At 48.1% G+C, this 11,996-nt stretch overlaps 1 protein-coding gene across 7 annotated transcripts in view; it reads left to right on the top strand.

Annotated features, from left to right (window-relative positions):
• The window catches only part of pacsin1b (protein kinase C and casein kinase substrate in neurons 1b), a 406,522-nt gene that overhangs the window by 316,312 nt on the left and 78,214 nt on the right, over nt 1-11,996 (top strand). The window lies entirely within an intron of this gene.

The following is an 11,996-nucleotide window of genomic DNA, read 5'->3' on the forward strand; positions in this document are numbered from 1 at the left end:
TACAAATTTTAAATGAGCATAAATTAGCGTAAACAATCAGAGCCCAAGGAAAGCACTGAACCCACGCCATATATTTCTTTTGTAAAAAAAAAAAAATTCAGTTTTAACTCATTTAACCATCATTCAGGCACAGCATGTTTAGGAATTTTCAACGTGACATATATACTTATACCATAAAAATCCATTCAAAGAAGCAGAAAATACTGAGCAGGTCTCAGTGAGATCATTTTCTCAATGCTCAAAAAATTACAATAAATACCAGAAGAATGACTTTCTATCCTGAAAATTTGGTCGCAATGTTAAGAAATCCCACCAAACAAGCATAATCGGAGGATACCCTCATTTGAGAGTCGGGTGTGGCCAGTTTTATGGGCAGAGATTTTTTCAGACTGAGTGCTTGATGGATGGGTGTAAAAGATCAACGAGACTTGGGCATATTGTCGTTACAGAAAAATATTTTTATTACTGAATTCAGGTACTTGAACACCTATTTTGCCCTATTCCATTGTAAAAATCCCATTCCTTACTTACACCCAAATTTCAGCAATCTTTTAAGCCACACAATTGGTTTGTGCCCAGTTTACATGTCTCTGGGTGCCAATGCGAAGAAAACACCAGGCCTTAATGTTTCAATGGCCTGGACAGTACTCGTATTGAACTATTTTGAATCTTCAGCTTGTATTTGTAAGCCTTCCACCACCATTGCAGAGTGTCACAAGTCACTCAGGTCCATTTTCCTTCCGTTGCTCTAAATCACTTTCTTAAAAGTTACAAGTTAAACAATTTTTATTGATAAAAATATTTTTTTACTGAATTCATGTACAAGTTGGACCTCTCTGGTCCAGTATTCTCTGGTCGGGAACATCTGCGGTTCAACTGTAGTTGAACCTGAGGGAGAGGAGGGTTTATAAAAAAAGAAGAGCACCAAACTCGCACGTTAACCACCGCTGGAAGCGGCTGTCAGTCAGTGAGTGTGCGCGTGGGTGCTGAGGGAGCCCACCCACAGGCTTCCAGCACGCCCACACACACAGGAGCCCGGGTGCTGTCGACAGGTACCGGTAAGCCTAGGCTAGGCGTGACCTCCCGTGGTCTGGAAAATTCTGTTTCAGCACCGATCAGGTCCAGGGGGTGCCAGACCACAGAGGTCCAACCTGTACTTGAAGACCTATTTTGCCCCTTTCCATTTAAAAAAAATCCCATGACTTGCTAACGTGTATTTCCAGGTGACCACTACGTGTTTGGCGCAGATGATTAAAACATCGCCGCACTCTGATTTCCATTTGTGGTGAAGGCATAGACGGGTGCCTAAGTAAGATACTATCCGATGCAAAGTTAACAAACCCATTGTGACAACTTATCGCATGAAAAATATGGAAAGGGGAAAGTCAGAGAAAGCAGAAAAAAGACAAAGAAATAGGAGGAAGACAAACAGATGCCGAGAGAGAGCAGCAGAAGTATAGAGATTGGCACATCAATCTGGTTCTTTACTCTTGATTTGTAGGACACAAATATTAATGCCAGAGAGGGAGATTATCAAAGACAGATTGATTCGAGAGAAATGATCAGAAAGAGTGTGGATGAAAGAAAGAAATCGGGTCCCAGAAGTTCAACAGGTCACAGTCAAAGATAGAATAGAAGGCCAGCCTGTAACCTACAATACCTTATTTGCTTCCCCTCCCATCCCTCCTCTAACTCTGCTCCACCTTACCCTTCACCATGCTCCTCAGCCTCGTCTTCCCCACCCACCACTCGTCTTCCCTCTTTTGGCTTGCAGTGTTCTACTCCTCCCTCGGCCCTGGTCCAATTATCTTCCACTGTCTGACCCAGCCTAACTTAAAAACTGCACTTAATCTAGACTTTCAGTGATGGCGGTTTTAAGCTTACACTGTTCCAGTTTCTCCACAAGCAGCAGGTGGAACACCACCAGATGTACAAGGCCATTGATTCATAACTGATTAAGCAAAATAAGAAGAGACTGAAGAAAATAGGAACAATACAAAGCTGCAAGAAAGTAGAGATGTACACAATCAAAAGCAGATGCTGGTTCCTTTGAACTGAACTTTTTAAGCTGTCCATACAAGCCAAATGATGGACCCAAATTGGCTGATCAGCCTTCTAATTAAAAAAAAAATAATTCATGGGTCGTGGGCGTCACTGGCAAGGCCGGCATTTATTGTCCATCCCTAATTACCCTTGAGAAGGTGGTGGTGAACCGTCTTCTTGAACTGCTGCAGTCCGTGTGGTGAAGGTACGCCCCCACAGTGCTGTTAGGGAGGGAGTTCCAGGATTTTGACCCAACGACGAAGGAATGGTGATATATTTCCAAGTCAGGATGGTGTGTAACTTGGAGGGAAACTTGCAGGTGATGGTGTTCCCATGTGCCTGCTGTCTTTGTCCTTCTAGGTGGTAGAGGTTGTGGGTTTGGGAGGCACTGCCAAAGAAGTCTTGACGAGTTGCTGCAGTGCATCTTGTAGATGGTACACACTGCAGCACCGGTGATGGAGGGAGTGAATGTTTAACATGGTGAATGGGGTGCCGATCATGCAGGCTTCTTTGTCCTGGATGGTGTTGTGCTTTGTGCTAGGTATGGTTCCAGCCAGTGGAGAATTTCCCCCCTGATTCCCATTGACTTCAATTTTACTAGGGCTCCTTGATGCCACATGTGGTCAAAAGGAACCATATGTAACTCAAAGGAAGATGGTTGTGGTTGTTGGAGTCAATCATCTCAGCTCCAGGACACAGCTGTAGGAATTCCTTAGGGCAGTGTCCAAGGCTCAACCATCTTGGTATCAAGGGCAATCGCTCTCACCTCACCTTTGGAATACAGCTGTTTTGTCCACGTTTGGATCAAGGCTGCAATGAGGTCTGGAGGTCCTGACGGAACCCAAACTGAGCATCAGTGAGCAGGTTATTGGTGAGTAAGTGCCGCTTGATAACACTGTCGACGTGCCTTCCATCACTTTGCTGATGATTCAGAGCAGACTGATGGGGCGGTAATTGGCCGGATTGGATTTGTCCTGCTTTTTGTGGACAGGACATACCTGGGCAGTTTTCCACATTGTCGGGTGGATGCCAGTGTTGTAGCTGTACTGGAACTGCTTGGCTCGAGGCGCAGCTAGTTCTGGAGCACAAATCTTCAGCACAACAGCCAGGATGTTGAGGCCCATAGCCTTCGCTGTTTTCAGTGTGCTCAGCCTTTCAAGTGGAGTGAATCGAATTGGCTGAAGACTGGTTTCTGCAATGGTGGGGATGTCAGGAGAAGGCCAATACGGATCATCTACTCGGCATTTCTGGCTGAAGATGGTTACAAATGCTTCAGCCTTGTCTTTTGCACTCACATGCTGGGGTCCGCCATCATTGAGGATGGGGATATTCATGGAACCTTCTCCTTTCCATTGGTTGTTTAACTACCTGTTGTGTTCCTAACACAGATGAGACTGCACACAAGGAGGTTAAAGTAAGTGACCTCAGTCTTTATTAAGACACTCCAGAGAGAGGAACAGGCCTTAGGGGCCGGCTTATATACAGTGCATATCCAGGGGATACGCTCCCTGGTGGCGGAACATGGGAGTGCATGCTTTACAGATACACAACATCACCCCGCCCCCCCCCCCCCAAAGTCAAAGTGAAAACTATTTACAAGGTGAGGCGCTCGGGAGCCTTTCTTTCCCTGGTGGACCGCCTCTGGGCTGGCGTGTTGTTGGCCCTACAGGGCTGCTGGATGAGCCTGGCCTTGTCTAGTTTGACTACAAACACTCTACTCCCTTCTTTAGCTATCACCGTGCCCGCGATCCACTTGGGACCATGTCCATAGTTTAGCACAAACACAGGGTCATTCACCTCAGTTTCCCGTGACACAGTGGCGCGACCATCGTTTACATTTTATTGCTGCTGCCTGCTCTCTACCTGATCATGCAGGTTGGGGTGAACCAGCGAGAGTCTGGTTTTAAGTGTCCTTTTCATGAGTAGCTCAGCCGGGGGCACCCCTGTGAGCAAGTGGGGTCTCGTGCGGTAGCTGAGAAGTACTCGGGACAAGCGGGTTTGGAGTGAGCCTTCTGTGACTCATTTAAGGCTCTGTTTGATTGTTTGTACTGCCCACTTTGCCTGCCCATTGGAGGCTGGTTTAAACTGGGCCGAGGTGATATGTTTGATTCCATTGCGGGTCATGAATTCTTTAAATTCGGCTCTGGTGAAACATGGCCCGTTGTCACTAACCAGTATGTCAGGCAGGCCGTGGGTGGCAAAGATGGCCCTCAGGCTTTCAATGGTGGCGGTGGCGGTGCTTCCCGACATTATTTCACATTCAATCCATTTTGAAAAAGCATCCACCACCACCATTTTATCGAGAAACAGGCCCGCATAGTCGACATGGATCCTCGACCATGGTCTGGAGGTGGTGCCTCTCTGGGCGCGTTGCTCAACTGAGCACACACGCTGCATTGCCGTACACAGGACTCTTAAGTCAGGTTCGATACTGGGCCACCACATGTGGGATCTGGCTATCGCTTTCATCATTACTATACCCGGGTGTGTGCTGTGGCGATCCAAGATAAACGTCTCCCTGCCCTTTTTGGGTAGCACTACGCGGTTACCCCACAACAGGCAGTCTGCCTGAATGGACAGCTCATTCTTTCGCCACTGGAACGGCTTGATTGGCTCTTGTATTTCAACGGGGATGCGGGCCCAGCTCCCATGCAGTGTACACTTTTTTACTAGGGACAGCAGAGGATCTTGGCTGGTCCAAGTCCTAATCTGGTGGGCTGTGACAGGTGATTTATCATTTTCAAATGCTTCCATGACCATCAACAAGTCTGCGGGCTGCGCCACCATCAACAAGTTTGCAGGCTGTGCCATTTCCACCCCCGTGGTGGGCAATGGTAGCCGACTGAGAGCATCCACACAGTTCTCACTGCCTGGCCTGTGGCGGATGGTATAGTTATACGCTGATAGCGCGAGTGCCCACCTTTGTATGTGGGCTGAGGCATTAGTTTTTATCCCCTTGTTTTCAGCAAACAGGGATATGAGGGGCTTGTGATCGGTTTCCAGCTGAAATTTGAGGCCAAACAGGTACTGATGCATTTTCTTTACCCCGAACACACACGCTAATGCCTCTTTCTCAATCATACTGTCGGCTCTCTCGGCCTTAGATAAGCTCCTGGAAGCATAGGTGACAGGTTGCAACTTCCCCGCAACGTTAGCTTGTTGTAATACACACCCAACTCCGTACGACGACGCATCACATGCTAGCACGAGTCTTTTACATGGGTTATACAATACAAACAGCTTGTTGGAGCATAAAATGTTTCTGGCTTTCTCAAAAGCAATTACTTGTTTTTTTTTTTCCCCATACCCAGTTCTCACCTTTACACAATAACACATGTAGGGGCTCTAAGAGGGTGCTTAACCCCCGGTAGGAAGTTACCAAAATAGTTGAGTCCCAGGAACAACCGCAGCTCCGTGACGTTCTGTGGCCTGGGCGCATTCCTGATAGCCTCTGTCTTGGCGATGTGGGCCGAATGCCGTCCGCAGCGATCTTTCTACGCAAAAACTCCACTTCTGTTGCCATGAAGACGCATTTCGACCTCTTCAGCCACAGCCCTACACAATCCAGTCGCTGGAGCACCTCCTCCAGGTTTTGTAGGTGCTCAGCGGTGTCCCGACCCGTGACCAATATGTCGTCCTGAAAAACCACCGTGCGTGGTACCGACTTGCGTAGGTTTTGCTGGAAAATCGCTGCAGCCGAATTCCAAACGGGCATCTGTGGTAGATGAATGGTCCCTTGTGCGTGTTGATGCAGGTGAAGCCCTTCGAAGACTCCTCCAGCTCCTGCGTCATCTAGGCCGAAGTCAAGTCGAGCTTGGTGAACGTCTTGCCTCCTGCCAGCGTCGCAAATAGGTCGTCTGCCTTAGGTAGTGGGTATTGGTCCTGTAGCGAGAAACGATTAATAGTTACTTTATAATCGCTGCAAATCATGACCGTGCCATCACTTTTGAGTACTGGAACAATCGGGCTGGCCCACTTGCTGAATTCGACTGGGGAGATGATGCACTTGCGTTGCAGCCTGTCCAGCTCGATTTCGACTCTCTCCCTCATCCTGTGAGGTGCCGCTCGCACCTTGTGGTCAATGGGTCGTGCCTCTGGGACCAAGTGGATCCGCACCTTCACCCGGAAAAGTTTCCAACGCCTGACTCAAAAAGGGAAGGAAATTTGTTAAGAACCTGGGTACATGAGGCCTCATCGACATGTGATAGCGCTCGGATGTCATCCCAGTTCCAGCGGATTTTGCCCAGCCAACTCCTTCCAAGCAGTGTGGGGCCATCGCCCGGGACAATCCAGAGTGGCAGTTCGTGCACCGCACCCTCGTAGGTGACCTTGACCATGGCGCTGCCCAGGACAGTGATGATCTCTTTGATGTACGTTCTCAGTTTCGTGTGGATGGGGTTCAGGGCTGGTCTGAGTGCCTTGTTGCACCACAGTCTCTCAAACATCTTTTTACTCATGATGGATTGGCTAGCGCCAGTGTCCAGTTCCATGGCTACGGGTAAGCCATTCAGTTTTACATTTAGCATTATAGGAGAGAGAGAGACGCACACACCTGGGGAGGGGATTAAAGAGTATGGAGAGCACAGTGGGGTTGTGATGTGGGAAGAACGTGATCCAGATCTAAAGTGGGAGGGAAATGAGAGCGTGAACTTGATCCAGATGGTGAGACGGATCTCGTTCTTCCAACCCCCATCCCCTTTACACACACACCACATTCTCCCTCTCCTCCCCTTTGACCTGGTTGATTTCTCGGAAAGCTCGGTGTATGTGTGCAAAGTGACATCATTTTACTGGATGAAATCCGGAAGTCATGACACTGTCACTATTCACCTCATACCCAATAAACCTGTTAACAATCGGTGACTAACACACAATGCCCCATCCACAGGGAGAGTCGAGGGGAGGTCAGGAACTTATTGGGAAGAGAAGGTCAGGAATCGGGTGGGGCGGGGGGTGAAAGAGACCTTGGGCAGGGGGAGGTAGTCAGGAAGCCAGGGTGGGAGGGAGGGAGAAGGTCAGAAACTTGTGCAGGGGGAGGTCAGAAACTTGGGCGGGGGAGGGGGGGGGGGGTGAAGGTCAGGTACTTGGGTTGGGGGAGAATGTCAGAAACGTGGGTGGGGGAGTAGGTCAGGAACTGGGTGGTGGGGGAAGGAAACTGATTACGGGTGGAAGAAGGTCTTAACCCGTGAGGATGAGTCCTGTTTATTTCAAGTGTGTGCTGTTCTGTCTGGAGTAGGTAGTCAGAATGGATCAAATTATACTTTCAAAGTAACTGATTATGTAGGCAGGGAGGATCTAATTACACATTCCAGAGAAACTGCTGGGTGTGTCTTGTCCTCCAAGGGGACCAATCAGAGATTTTGGTGTTGCGGATAAATGTGTCCTTTTTTGAGAGGCATTAATCTTGGGTCCCAAGGTTTGTCCGCTATTCGACTTTTTTGAAGGGTTAATATCATTGCACTAGGGGTTCCCTCAAAGCCTTCTTGATAAAGTGCAACATCCCCATCGACACCTGGGAATCCCTGGCCAAAGAACATCCTAAATGGAGGAAGAGCATCCGGGAGAATGCTGAGCATCTCTAGTCTCGTCGCTGAGAGCACGCAGAAAACAAGCGCAGGCAGCGGAAGGAGCGTGCAGGAGCACTAAGAGATCGCACCAGGAGGCCACTCGGCCAGGGCTAGGAGAGGGCAGGAGAACCGATAGTGCTCCTGCCTGCCGGTCATTTCCAAGAGATCGATTGCACCGGGAGGCCACTCGGCCAGGGTCACAGAACGCTCGCAGGAGACCTGACAGAACTCAACGGCAGGCAGGAGAACTCACAGGTTACTTACAGTCAGCGCGATCTTTTTGGCACAGATCAAGGCTCCCCCCTCCACCCCCCCCTCAGGTTAGGCCACACCAAAATGAGGAGATTCTAAGGGGAAACTTACAAAACTTTTTTTTTTTAACTTACTTGGGCTACAAAAAATCGAGCATAACTCTTCAAGTACGCCAAAAAAATGCTTTGGGGAAAATTGAGCCCATAGTCTTAGAATAAGGGGCCGTCCATTTAAAACTGAGATGAGGAGAAATTTCTTCTCTGAGGATTGTAAATCTGTGGAATTCTCTGCCCCAAAGAGCTGTTGAGGCTGGGTCATTGAATATGTTTAAGGTAGAGATAGACAGATTTTTGAGCAATGAGGGATATGGAGAAGTGGAGCCGAGTCCATGGTCAGATCAGCCATGATCTTGTTGAATGGCGGAGCAAGCTCGAGGGGCCAAATGGCCTACTGCTGCTATTTCTTATGTTCTTTTCTTCGACAACTGTGTTTCCCACCTGTGACAGAGACTGTAATTCCCGTATTGGACTGTCGTCACCTGAAAGCTCATTTTGAGAGTGGAAGCAAGTCTTCCTCGATTTCGAGGGACTGCCTATGATGCTGACTAGGGTTCCACCCAGTGGTTCCAACAAAAAATGCATTCTACGCGTGTTGTCCCCTGAGAGGTGGATACCACTATACAATGGCCCAAGCAAAACTAAACATATTTTAAATTACAATGTTATTTTGTCCATCTGTCAGAAAACTCATATCCAGGGATGCCCACAGATCCCAGAAAGCTGTAAACATACTCGTGGACACTGCACACTGGCTCGAACAAGAACATGAGAGGCAAACAGTTGGGGTGACTCTCCTGGTGGATCCTACCTATAGTTTGCAATTATAGCCAAGCTGAGGAACATATCCACTAATAGATCCTTTGATCTGCTGGGTCACTAGGTGATCAAAGATAAACTGGGTGGGGCTGAAATGGAGCCATAACAGGGGCAGTCCCTTAACATAATGATTATATAAAGCTGTACAAAAATGTGTACTAATTACTTATGAAAGGATTTGGTATGATTGTGGTGATTAGCTATTCACTGAAACTATTCATTCCATGTGAAGCTGTAACTGACTAAGACAATCAACTATTGGGATGCATCTAATTAAGTGTGGCTTATATAAAGTTACAACCACTTGCAGTTTTGGGTACCCGACCTTTAATCTGCATTGAAACATTCTTGGAGGGCTCAAAGAAGAGTACTATCTTTGATGAAGACTTTCTAGATCTTGAAATTCTCAATCTTTTTTCTCCATCTCTCCTCTCTTTCCCCCCCCCCCCCCCCCCCGCCCCCCACTCCATAAGACCAGTTGCACATCAAGAGGAATAATCTTGGTGATATGTGGGCGTTGTCTACTTTGATGACCTTTATCGCACAACCATAGTGTTGAGTGAATGACTTCCTAAACTACCCTACCAGGTTATGGTCTTTTTCACTTCTCGTTCAGACAATCTCAGGAGTGGAGCCAGGAATTCTTTTGGAGTGAGGAGAGAAAGAAATAAAATTCACTTCAAAGATGCTACTAAACTATTCTTACCTGGAATTAAAGGAGCGATCCTCCTCTTCTGGGAGATTTGATTTACAACCACCTTCCCATTCCAAACTAGACCACCTGCAATTTAATAGGGAAGGGTGCTACATTGGATGGGAATGTCTGTGTGCTGTGCATTGATACTCTGAACATAGTGCGATAGACCATGGGTTTTGCTTCCTTGATTGTCCATATGTGAACTGAGTCTTCATAGCATCTAGGGAATGTCTTGAGTGGTTGCTCAGTGCGTCCCCCTCAAAAGGAGGTAAAATTGGAGGTTAAGTCATCCTGATCTGCTTTTGTATATCTAACTAATGGTCTATCAGCATTAGCAGAGAATTTGACAGTATGTTAGCTAGGTGTCCTCTTGTTACGCAGCATGGCGAGATCTGAGGAAGGGGTAGGAAATGGAACAACAACAGCAAGTAATAGATCATCAGTTTAGGGAATTGTTTCTGTTCAGCTGCATAAATCCTTTAAAACAGCATGAGCTGTTTTCCCCACTTCCATCTGCTGGTTTTCCTACCGCAATGTACAAAGCCCTTGAGAGTCAAGGCTGCAAGGTGACCTTCCTGGGAGACAGCATGTCTGTGGAGTGGAAATGGAGCATGATGGGGTTCAACTGCTACTTCCACATCGACAATGGTACAAAATACTGGAGAGAAAAATATCATTATTCAATTCTATGAAAATTCGACTGTTGACGTGCTTCTTAATGCCTTCAACATGTTTCAAAACACAATCAGGTATTTAAAAGCCATATATTGGAGGGACATGGAATAAAGATTTATACATGGTCTCAAAATCCAAGCTAAGAAAAACTGAAGTAATATTTAGGTAGCAATTTGGAGCTTAGTATTGGAATACAAGTCTGAGGGGGAGAAATTCAGTTAAATAGTGCCTCAGTTAGCGCCCTGGAGGGGCGGTAAAGAGTCTTGAATTGCTTACCGCCCGGCCGCGCAACTTGCAGCACCCCGCCGGGAAATTTGCTTCCGGTTTACCAGCGGTGCAAAACGCTACTGCCTTACTGCGTACTTTCAGTCAGATCACGACTTCAGTCCTTGTGTAACGATCCGCTAGCACCCCGCTCGCAAAATTAGGTGTCGCCGCCTCATTTAAGTCTGCAACTAATCACGCTGAAGAAACCAGGCAATCCCACCTTCCGTAGTCGATACCTGCAGGCTATTTAAAGGGACGAGGAAGAACATTCATCGAAGGTCACATTGAGTGCAAGGTTTTGACAGAGCAGGGTGCGTGAACGTCTGACTTTGGAGCAGCAGATTTATCTGACATTACAGGGTCATTTCAACTTGAGTTTAACAATTTAATGGATGGATTACTAGCTTGCCAGCGTCATCTTCTACATACTCTTGTTAGGTGGCGTCGAGATAGAAGGGCTGTTGGCCATGTCAGGCCACGAATGAGGAGAACCCGTAGATGTAGGGGTAGGAGGCCTTGCCCCCCCACCCCCCACCACGGGTTTACCAGCAGCAACGCTCATACCTCGACGTGTCAGAGGAGCAGTGTGTCAGAAGGCTGCGCTTCCGAAAGGAGGTGCTGACAGAGATATGCCATCTCCTATAGACAGACCTGCAGCCTCACATCGGCACCAGGGCTGCACTGTCTGTCACACTGAAGGTCAGTGTGGCGCTCGCCTTCTATGCATCCAGCTCCTTTCAGGGGACATATGCAGCGTGTCTCAATTCGCTGCATCCGCGACATCACACAGGCTCTCTACCCCCGCAGAATGTACTTCATAACGTTTCCAATGAGCAGGGAGAAACAGAATGAGCACGGACAGGTGGGTTTGCCAGGATTGCAGGCTTCCCGAGAGTGCAAGGAGCCATTGACTGCACACACATGGCCTTGCAAGCATCATTCGAGAATGCCGAGGTGTTCAGAAACTGAAAGGGATACCACTCCCTGAATTTGCAGCTGGTGTGCGATCACACGCAGCGCATCCTCGCAATGAATGCCCGCTATCCTGGGAGCACACTTGATAAAGTTCATCCTGCATGAGAGCACTATGCTACGAATGTTTCACCCACCACAGGAAGGGCGCGGCTGCCTGCTCGGGGACAAAGGATACGGCCTAGACACCTGGCTAATTATCTCCCTCCGCAGCCCCACCACACAAGCGGAGTATCGCTACATCATTGAGCAGACAATAGGGGTTGAAGAAGTGCTTCCGATGCCTGGACCACTCTGGAGGTAGCCTCCAATACTCCCCTCAGCAGATGTCATTATTCATTGTAGTGGCCATAATGAGGGCCCAGGCATTACTAGTGGGGATTGCTGCCCCACCTCAAGAGGAAGAGGAGTCTGGTGAGGTCCCAAATGGCCAGCCACAAGTGAAGGAGGAGCAGCAGAATCCACGGTGGAGCAGCGTGGCAATGCTGCTGGTGCAAGGGCCACACATCAGCGGCTCATAATGCATCGGTTCTCTTGAATAGAGGGTGCTGAGGGATGCAGCTATTAATGACCGCACTATGTGCGACAAGAATGGCACATCTCTGTGAAATTACACATTAATACACAAAACCGGAATGCAACCAATCA

This window comes from Pristiophorus japonicus, chromosome 17, assembly GCF_044704955.1.
Source record: "Pristiophorus japonicus isolate sPriJap1 chromosome 17, sPriJap1.hap1, whole genome shotgun sequence".
NCBI lineage: Eukaryota > Metazoa > Chordata > Chondrichthyes > Pristiophoridae > Pristiophorus > Pristiophorus japonicus.